Source organism: Micropterus dolomieu, unplaced genomic scaffold, assembly GCF_021292245.1.
Source record: "Micropterus dolomieu isolate WLL.071019.BEF.003 ecotype Adirondacks unplaced genomic scaffold, ASM2129224v1 contig_755, whole genome shotgun sequence".
Taxonomy (NCBI): Eukaryota; Metazoa; Chordata; class Actinopteri; order Centrarchiformes; family Centrarchidae; genus Micropterus; species Micropterus dolomieu.
Genome location: NW_025729745.1, coordinates 1 through 10,494, shown reverse-complemented (window position 1 = coordinate 10,494; position 10,494 = coordinate 1). Strand labels below are relative to the sequence as shown.

General features: G+C 42.4%; 1 long non-coding RNA gene across 2 annotated transcripts; it reads left to right on the top strand.

Moving 5' to 3' along the window:
- The first annotated feature begins 1,529 nt into the window (after positions 1-1,529).
- Positions 1,530-5,523, top strand: LOC123964136. Of its 2 annotated transcripts, none has more exons than XR_006823344.1 (3): positions 1,530-1,638; positions 4,140-4,244; positions 4,329-5,523. It is a non-coding gene; the product is annotated as an uncharacterized LOC123964136 (long non-coding RNA). The 2 variants fall into 2 exon arrangements; XR_006823343.1 differs by lacking the exon at positions 1,530-1,638 and adding an exon at positions 1,837-3,004.
- The last annotated feature ends 4,971 nt before the right edge of the window (positions 5,524-10,494 follow it).

The following is a 10,494-nucleotide window of genomic DNA, read 5'->3' as shown; positions in this document are numbered from 1 at the left end:
GCTTGGCCATAGTAACGTAGTGCTTGGCCATAGTAAGGTGGCGCTTGGCCATAGTAGCATAGTGCTTGGCCATAGTAAGGTGGCACTTGGCCATAGTAGCATAGCGCTTGGCCATAGTAGCGTAGTGCTTGGCCATAGTAAGGTGGCGCTTGGCCATAGTAAGGTGGCACTTGGCCATAGTACCATAGTGCTTAGCCATAGTAAGGTGGCGCTTGGCCATAGTAGCATAGTTCTTGGCCATAGAAGCGTAGTTCTTGGCCATAGTAGCATAGCGCTTGGCCATAGTAGCGTAGCGCCTGGCCAGAGTAAGGTGGCACTTGGCCATAGTAGCGTAGTTCTTGGCCATAGTAGCATAGTTCTTGGCCATAGAAGCATAGCGCTTGGCCATAGTAGCAAAGCGTTTGGCCATAGTAGGGTAGCGCTTGGCCATAGTAGGGTAGTTCTTGGCCATAGCAGTGTAGAGAAAGTTGATGGAAGTTGACGGAGGTTGAACTTCCATATATGGTTTTTCCCAGAAGGCACCGCGCACAAAACGTGTCCACGCCGTTAAATAAAAAAAAGAGCCGTCAACATACTAATCAGTGTAAGTCCTGCAAATATTTATTTATAATGGCCTTATGATAATAATAAAGCAATGTTCCAATTCTTACCACTGTTGTATATTTTATTTGTTCCAAAGTGATTTTAAGTTTCACGAACCAAGAATATTCTGTAACGTTACATCACGAGCCAGATGTCTCTTGATTTAGGTTAAAACTTTACAACATTACTGAGAATTTAATGATAGAATAACAGCATTACTAACATTAACACTATCGTTCTGCTGTTGCTGGACACGTCTGCTGTGTTGGCTGCAGTGGTCTGTGTGACTGGGCCTGGGGGAGCTAACTGGAGCTAGCTAGCTATTCCTGATAGCCCCCCGAAGTACAGTATATTACCCTAACCCTAACCATCACAGGGTGTGTCCTTAAAGTTATTGATTGTATGCATGTCGACCGGTTAACAGATAGGGTTAACCTCCTTTGTGTTGCTGTGCAGCCTCCGGTAACGCTTGGTCGGCTTCTTAACTCCGAAAACGTTTGAACACATTTTTGATTCGCCGTCAATTTTAGTAAAACTGCCGATATTCAAAATCTACACAGTTGATTTCTCGCCTCAAAACTTCTCAGAAGTGTATTTAAAGTTCTGTTGTTGGCCTCTAAAGAATAAAACGCTTTGCATTAGGATCTATACTGTACGTAACATGCAGGTCTACAGAACAGGAGCCTCCAGCATACTTTCTTCAGCTTCAGGATCAGGCTGCGTAAGGACAGAATTCCTTCACAGTCCGTTGGCTAACAGGTTTTTTGTTGTAGGAATGTTGAGATAAAGTTTTAGAAAAGCTTAAACTATTCGCAGGGTTTCAGCTTTTATCTGCGTTTTGAGCTCAGAACTTTTCTGTTTCTGAGTTCTCTGTTGACATTCTCTAAACACTGCTGTGGATGCTCATGAGAACCGAGAACAGAGAGCATGTGCAGAACCACAGCTGATGTCACTGTGCGGGCGGCGATTACATCATAGCCATTTGTCTCATGGAGTTTCTGAAGAGGAAGACATGTTGGTCCAACTTCCCGTTTCTGTCCAGGAGAACACAGGAAGGTGTGTGTGTGTGTGTGCGTGTGTGTGTGTGTGTGTGTGTGTGTGTGTGTGTGTGTCGGGGGGGGGATGATGTAACAGCTGTTGTAATCAGCTGTAAAAGACGTAGAATAAACGTCAGACTGATCACATCATCAATACATGAAACACAACAAAGGCTGCGTTCAGGCTGCAGCCAGAGTGACTCAGATCTGCTGTGTTTCTAACAGGTCACATGGACCCTGATCTGTTCCGGGTCAGAGTGGAGCCACTTTCACATGTGGTCCAAATCAGATCCAGGTCCGATTGTTTGTCTAAAGCGACCGGCGTCACAGTTCTGGTCTAGACGGAGCCGCGGGGAACGAAACAGCTCTGCAAAAGCCAGAATTCAACGCGTGTCTCTCTTTCTCAGCTCACACGCTGATATTTAAACTGTAATGTGAGCTGTCAGTCAAAACAATTCAGCATTCAGCCTGCAGAGTGACACTGAGACACTTCCAGCACCTGCTCAGGTAAACAGCTGGAAATACTGATGTAGGAGACGGGAACAGAGCAACTCAGATTTCCTGACAAACTGCTTAGAAACATCAGTGACAGAAAGGATTATCTGTGAAGGACTCAGTTAATCAATCCATCACCTACTGACCGTCGCACTGAGCGGGAAGAAGCAGAAGAAGAACTGCAGGGTTTTGTTTCTCAGCTTTATCCTGAAGCTTCAGCTGAAACAGGAAGCCGAGTTTCCTTTTTACAGGATGTTTGTGTTGCATGTGAACGCCCCGCTGCTGGTCCCACAGACCTGTTACTCTTCATCATCATCACCATCATCAGAGTGTGGCTCAGCCTCTGGTCACCCTCTCTGCTCTGTTTTAGTCTCTGATCAGCTGATTTAAAACTCTGACATGTTGTTCGGTTTCCTTCTCACCTGCAGAACAGTAAGAGGACTCCTCGACACAGGTTCTGGTCCCAACAGATTCAGATTCAGGTCCACACAGATTCACAGTGAAGAATCCTTCGTCTCCCCTCATCAGTAAATCTCTGTGTCAGTGTTACAGACGCCTCCGGACTCGGCAGAACAAACACTTTTTGAAAAGAACGAGAACCTGATTTTATGACGAGACGACGGAGGCTGAACGGGAAGCTGATCTGAGACCAGGTCCAGAGCGACTGAGAGATCAAACCAATCGGCTATTAAGTAAATGTGACGCTGCGTGTTTCAGGACGAGGTCGGGATGGTGAACTGGTGTTTTGGCTGCAGCTCATTAGAATAAAAGAAGATATTAAGTTCTCAGATTCATTCCGCCTGCACAGACCCTGCAGAGACCCTGATCCTGCAGAGACCACTACAACCAGTCTGCACCCATCAGCTTCTAGAGTCTGGAGATTCAGTTTAGTAAGTAAAGTTGGTTTATATACGGCAGCACCTTCCACAGACACAAATCACAAAGTTCTTCAGAATAAAGTGAGAAACAGTAAAAACACAGAAAGAGCCAGAAAACCTGTCTGAATAACAGATTCACAGCTTTTCAAAAGAATCATCAGAATTTAAACAACGTCCAGAGGGAGACCTGAGGACCTGAGGACCTGAGACTCCAGGGTGGAGTCTGAAGCTGCATCAGAGATGTAAAGAGGAGTTTGTCCCTGCAAGACTCGAACACGGACAATTCTAATCAAAGATGCGTCTGTGCTCCAGTTTGCGCCCAAACTTCCTCTCTGCGTCATCCCCACAGCTCCCACAGCTCCCACAGCAGGAGACCTCTCACCCAGAACCTGAACTCTGCCGGGACTCCGGAGGACAGACCGCAGGACGAGCCGCTTCCTGCGGGACACCCCGACCGACGGACTCAATCTGAGACAGAAAGATTTAAAGAGTCTCTCACCTCTGATCCGAGCTGGTCTCCGTTCTGATCCGGGCTGGTTTCTGGTCTGATCCGAGCTGGTCTCCGTTCTGATCCGGGCTGGTTTCTGGTCTGATCCGGGCTGGTTTCTGGTCTGTGTTCCGGTCCCTGCAGGTTTCTGTAACAGTAAAGTCCGGAGCGGCTCTCGGTCGGACTGGCAGCTCTGGGAGGAGAAACTCCGCTCTGCGCTCAACAAGTCAAGCTACACACAAGGACAGCCGCTGCAGCTTCCGGTTACACGTTTCAAAATAAAAGCGTCATGCAGGATGACAGATTCTGCTTCCGCTTTTTCAATCACGGCAAAAAAAAATATCAACAAAGGTCACGTGGACTTCAGAACCTGAGAGGGATTTATGGTTGTTTTGTGGTTTTTATACTGCGCTACTGAAGTTTTTAATATGAACTTACTGTAGGTCGAACATCTATTAACAGAGAAATACCTATGGTGCAGTGGATAAGACTCATTCCTCTGATGTGAAGGACCCGGGTTCAATTCCCAACGTGTCCCTGAGCGAGACACTTAATCCCTTGTTGCACCAGAGGCGTGTGACCTCTGACATGTACAGCAGCTGTAAATCACTTTGCTAAAAGAATAATTATTATTTACATTCTGTGCTGATTGTGTTGTAGGTGCAGTTTCCTACAGGAACCCCGCCCTCTGTCCTCATTGGATGATTGACAGGTTCAGCCATCTTGTGCACAGACCTGCTGATGAGACGTGCTGGTTAAATAAAAGTCAGTAAGTTTGAAGCCAAGCTGGTTTTTCTTAATTCTCCCCAGCAGCTGTTTTCCTCTGTAATCTCTGTAAATCCCCAACAGATGAGATTTTATCTGCATCTAATCCCCGACGCCGTGTTCTCCACTGGATCTTCAGTTCTTCCTTCAGCTGATCTGAAAGCATGAAATCTCCTCCAACTGGACACGGAGAGGCCGAGCTCCTGCAGGAGGTCAGAAACCTCTCTCCTCCCCCTCAGAGTCAGAACCTGAACTCAAAGACATGAAACATCTGGATCATTCTTCCACTTCCCGAGGAAATCACGATCTCTGACGTCTGTCCTGAACAAACGTCCAGAAGCCACCAAAGAAACTGCTGATAGATCGGTCGCCAATTAATCCGGCTGACATCTGGCACCGATACCTGCGCTCACGAGGGTCAAATTAATACTTACTTAATTAATACAAACTAATAAATTAACTTCAGTCAGTTCTGCCAAAGTCCTTCTACAGCTTAGTCCCGCCCCTCGGCAGCCATCTTGGTAAGGCCTCAGGTATCTGGGACTAACAGGATCAGGTCTCTCGCTGAATGAACGGGCAGAGAGCCAGAACTGCACTTTGATTTTTTAAAACGTTTCCCGGCTCGGCTGGTAAAAGCAGACGATTGGCTGTCTGGCGGGCGGGATGACCGCCGTCTTTGCGTTACAGGCTTCGCCCAGAGGATTCTATTCAGGACTCTGTAAGCGTGTCTCTTTCTTAAATCGCCTCTGGTTCTGCTCACAGTCTCAGAACAGGGACGAAAGAAAAGCAGAGCTTGCGCTGAGTTACAGAAGCTAGACAGGAAGTGACGTCAGAACCCTCTTCTAACACTGAAGCTACTGAACCTCCTTCAGAAGATCAGTTTTTAAAGGTCATCCGCAGGAGGCCGCAGTGTCCAGGACTCGTGTTTCCACTCGTGCACCGATGCCTGGACTTGATCGGACAGCAGTCCTTCAGTACAGTAGTGAGGAAGTCCTCGCGAACACTGTGTACTGTCCCCTGCGAGCGGTGAGAAGCTGGACAGCGGTGGAGTTTCCTCCTCGCTGCCCAAACAACAATCAGAGCCCTGCAGACAGGAAACAGGAAGCGCCTGAGACAATACAGCAGAGAGGATCCGGAGCCCGGAGCATTTTTCAGGCACGAAACAAGGATGCAGTTGCACATAAAGTTTTTCCTTATCACTGCAGGAAAACAGCCGCCTGCAGGAACTCTCACTGCAACAGTTCAGAGCCTGAGAGCGACCTGCAGACGTCATTTTCACTTTTCATTTCACTTTATTGATAAAGGTCCTAAATAAAAGAATCCTCCATCAGGCTCCTGTGGCCGCACACGGTTTCACTTCTGTACAATCACAACATATCGGATGCTTCACACTAAAGATGCTTTGCTCTCACCGTGTGTTTGACATATATACACTGGGGACTGATTTTGTCCCCGCCACTTTTAAAATCATAATTTGTTAAAAACGGTTTGCACCAAGAAATGTTGAATAACAAATGAAATGCTTTGTGGAGGTAAAGACAAACATGCAATAGAATGTAAATATATAGAAGAAACAAGTGTTCAAAAAAGTAACTTCAGCTACAAAAACAATCTGCTGATACTGACACAGTTTCTTCAGTTCTCTCCCGGTGAACATGACAAACAGGTCTGAGACGTCTTGCAGCATCGAAACAATCAGCCGTTTAACATCTGCAGGTAAAGTGGATTTATTATCTTTAGCTAACGCTGTTTTCACCCGAGCCCTTATGTCTCCATCACTTTTCAACGCAAACATGTGCTCTGATGAAGCTAATAACAAATTAAAACAAAGCTGAGATCATGTCCTCCTGAAGCCTGAGGGACAGAAGACAGATCCTCCAGAGCGTTCAGCTATCAAGCTCCTCTCCTGTGGAACCAGGTTCCAGTTTGGGTTCAGGAGGCAGACACCATCTCCACATTTAAGAGTAGGCTTAAGACTTTCCTCTTTGATAAAGCTTATAGTTAGGGCTGGCTCAGGTGAGTCCTGAACCATCCCTTAGTTATGCTGCTATAGGCCTAGACTGAGTCTGGATCTGTGGTTGCAGGCTTCCTGCTGCTCCCGTGTTCCTGCTCGGCACCAGCTGCTAGAATTATTAGTACTAAAGCATTAGGAAAATGGTGGGAAGTTTGGTTCTAAGTTTAATTTATCCAAAAAGTTTTGGGAAAGTTTTGCTTTATGTTATGTTTTTAGAAAAACTGAATAGTGAGGAAACATTTATGTTGTGATTTGTATCTTTGATCTGTGAATTCTTGACTAAATGTATATTTGTTCATGTCTGATATGGCCGATTTAACTAAATCTCATGGGGGGTCGAAAGTTAGATTTGTTAGCTGGAATGTCAAAGGCCTAAATAGCCCAATCAAAAGAGGCAGAATTTTTGCATACTTAAAAAAATTAAAATCTGAAATAATATATTTACAGGAAACCCACTTATGCATTGTCGATCATCTCAGAATTAGGAAACCATGGGTGGGGCAAGTTTTCCACTCTAATTTTAACTCTAAGGCAAGGGGAACTGCCATTTTAAAACACAAAAGCATTCAATTTACTGCTTCTGCTTCTATAGCTGATCCTCAGGGAAGATATGTTACAGTCTCTGGGATATTATATAATGTTCCTGTCTTATTAGTTAATGTATATGCGCCTAACTGGGATGATGTGAGCTTTATTAATAAGCTAGTCTCTTTATTGCCAGACCTAAACTCCCATCTTATGATTTTTGGTGGCGACATAAACTGCGTAATGGATCCGTCCCTTGACCGTTCTAATCCCAAATCTTCATCCTGTTCTAAGATGGCCCAAGCCTTATCTACTTTTATAGAGCAAGTAGGGGCGGTTGATCCTTGGCGATTTCAGTTTCCAAACAGCAAAGAATATTCCTATTTTTCACATGATCATCACTCCTATTCAAGAATTGATTATTTCTTTATTGATAAATCTCTCCTTCCTTCTGTTGGACAAACTGAATATCTACCTATTGTGGAATCAGACCATGCTCCTTTGCAATTAGACCTTATTTGTAATTTCAGGTATAATGAACGGCCTTTGTGGAGACTAAACACGGCCTTGTTATCAGATCCTACGTTTTGTACATTTGTATCAACAGCTATAGATAATTTCCTATTACATAACAGGTCCGAATCTATTGCAGCATCTAAATTGTGGGAGACACTTAAAGTAGTTATCAGGGGAGAAATAATTTCATATACTTCAACTCTCAATAAAAAACGTAAACAAAAAATGGACGATTTAATTGATTCTATAAGAAGGGTAGATTACCTCAACTCTACGTCTCCGTCACCTGAACTTTATAAAGAGAGGTTGAATCTTCAAGTTCAATACAATCTGTTATCAACAAATAAAACTGAATGGTATTTATCACGTTCTAAAGGTTATATTTATGAACATGGAGAAAAGGCAGGTCGACTTCTAGCCCACCAGTTAAAATCTAAAGCTGCCTCTCAACTTATACCTCAAATTTCTAACAGTAATAATGATTTAATAGTTAATCCAATTGAAATTAATAATACTTTTAAGAACTACTTCTCAAATTTGTATACTTCTGAAAGCCCTGAATCTAACTCTGAAATTTTTGAATTTTTAAACAATATAGATATACCCGTCCTCAATTCTGTGCAGAAAACTAACTTGGATCAGCCCATACAAATAGAAGAGATTTTAAACTCGATCACATTAATGCAGAGCAAAAAAACTCCTGGCCCTGATGGCTATCCAATACACTTCTATAAAAAATTTGCAGATAAATTAGCCCCTATTCTTCTTGATATGTTTGAGGACTCATTGAAAAAGGGTAGCTTGCCACAAACCTTGAATGAAGCAAACATTATACTTTTACTAAAACCTGGAAAAGATCCCTTGAAATGTAACTCTTATAGGCCAATCTCTCTCTTAAACTCAGATGTAAAGATTTTGGCAAAAATCCTTGCTTTACGTTTAGATACAGCAATAGAGAACTTGATCTCAAAAGACCAAACAGGTTTTGTCAGAGGTCGACATTCTTTTAGTAATATCCGGAGATTGTTAGGGGTAATACACTCGTCTAAACTTTCTCAGGACTCAGTTCCTCAGGTAGTCATCTCGTTAGATGCTGAAAAAGCAATCGACAGGGTGGAGTGGAAATATTTATTCTTTGTGCTGGAAAAATATGGATTTGGTACATCTCTTCTCTCATTGATTAAGTTATTAAATTTTTCCCCTAAAGCATCTGTAATCACAAATAGAGTATGTTCAAAGTATTTTCCCCTATCACGGGGTACAAGACAAGGATGCCCTCTCAGCCCTTTACTTTTTACATTAGCCATCGAGCCCCTATCTATAGCATTAAGACATTCACAGTATTTCACTGGCATCAGCTGTAGGGGCATAGAACATAGAGTATCCTTATATGCCGATGATATGCTGTTGTATATTTCAGATCCGATTTTAGGTATTCCACAGGTAGTTCAAATTTTGAAACAATTTGGAACTTTCTCAGGCTATAAACTGAATTTTTCGAAAAGTGTTTGTTTCCCCATAAACCGTAAGGGCCTCCAGATTTCAAATACCGATATACCTTTTCAGTTGTCCATAATGGGTTTTAAATATTTAGGTATATACATCACACAGGGATTCTCTAACCTTTACAAAGAGAACTTTGTTCCTCTAATTGACAAGTTAAAATTAGACCTCAAAAAATGGAATTTGCTATTTCTCTCTCTTGCAGGTAGAATTAATTGTGTAAAAATGAACATTTTACCAAGATTCTTGTACTTGTTTCAATGCATTCCAATATTTTTAACAAAATCCTTTTTTCAGAATTTAGACAGACTTATTTCATCATTTATATGGGGTGGAAAAACACCTAGGATTAGGAAGGAATTTCTTCAAAGACAGAAATCTCAGGGCGGATTAGCACTTCCTAATTTCAGGTATTATTATTGGGCTGCAAATATCTCGAAAGTACTTTATTGGCTTCAGAACCCCAAAGATGCCTGGTGTATTTCAGAGGCAAACTCCTGTACTTCATCATCCCTTCCTGCTTTAGCTTTATCTAAATTGCCCCTTTGTATTTCTATGTATACTCAATGTCCAGTAGTCGCAAATACTCTCAAGATTTGGTTTCAATTTAGACAATGTTTTGGTTTTAAGGACTTCCTCATAGTCAGCCCTATATGCAAGAATCACCTATTCCTTCCAGCTCAATTGGACTCAGTCTTCAGTCAGTGGCAACAGACAGGTCTTGTTAAATTTAGTGATCTTTTCATTGATGATTTTTTCGCCTCTTTTTCCAGCCTCTCCTCAAAATATAATCTGCCAAGTTCACACCTGTTTAGATATCTTCAGGTTCGTCATCGAATTCAAAATCTTTGTCCCACATATCCATCCATTCCTCCCAGTACAGATTGGATGCAATTTTAAACATTCCCTTACTTTTGAAGGGAGTAATTTCTAATGTATATAATATTTTAATGTCAATTAAAAATATTAATCTAGATAAAATCCGTGCAGAATGGTCAAAAGATTTGGCAGTGGACATATCAGAGGAAACCTGGAATAATGCATTAGCTAGAGTGAATGGAACAACCTCCTGTACTCGATTGGGTTTAATCCAGTTCAAGGTCCTCCACAGACTTCATTACAGCAAGGTTAGGCTGTCTAAGATATATGCAAATGTGGCTGATACATGTGAGCGTTGTCGTTCTGCTAAAGCAGACCTTGCTCATATGTTTTGGACTTGTCCCAGACTGCTGGATTACTGGACAACTATATTTAAAATTTTGTCTGAGGCATATGTTAAGGATATCAGGCCTAGTTTTGAGATGGCTGTCTTTGGAGTACCTAAGCAAGATGTGGTCATGTCCAAAAAGTGTCAAGACGCATGCGCTTTTGCATGTCTTTTGGCTCGTAGAAGAATATTGCTTGATTGGAAGTCAAGTAAACCACCCTTAGTTTCACTCTGGCTTAGTGATGTGATGCTGTTTTTGAAACTGGAGAGAATAAAATATTCTCTTAGAGGATCCAAACGTTTTTATTCTGTATGGACCACAATGATTTCTTATTTTGAAAAGGATGTAACTCTTCCCCCAAACTAAAACTAATTTTTGATAAGGCCTGTGCACATTGGATCGGATGACGTAATCCGACACAGTTGGCTAAAAATGTTGTCAATTATTTCCTCACTGTTTGTAACATAAGAACTTCGATATATTT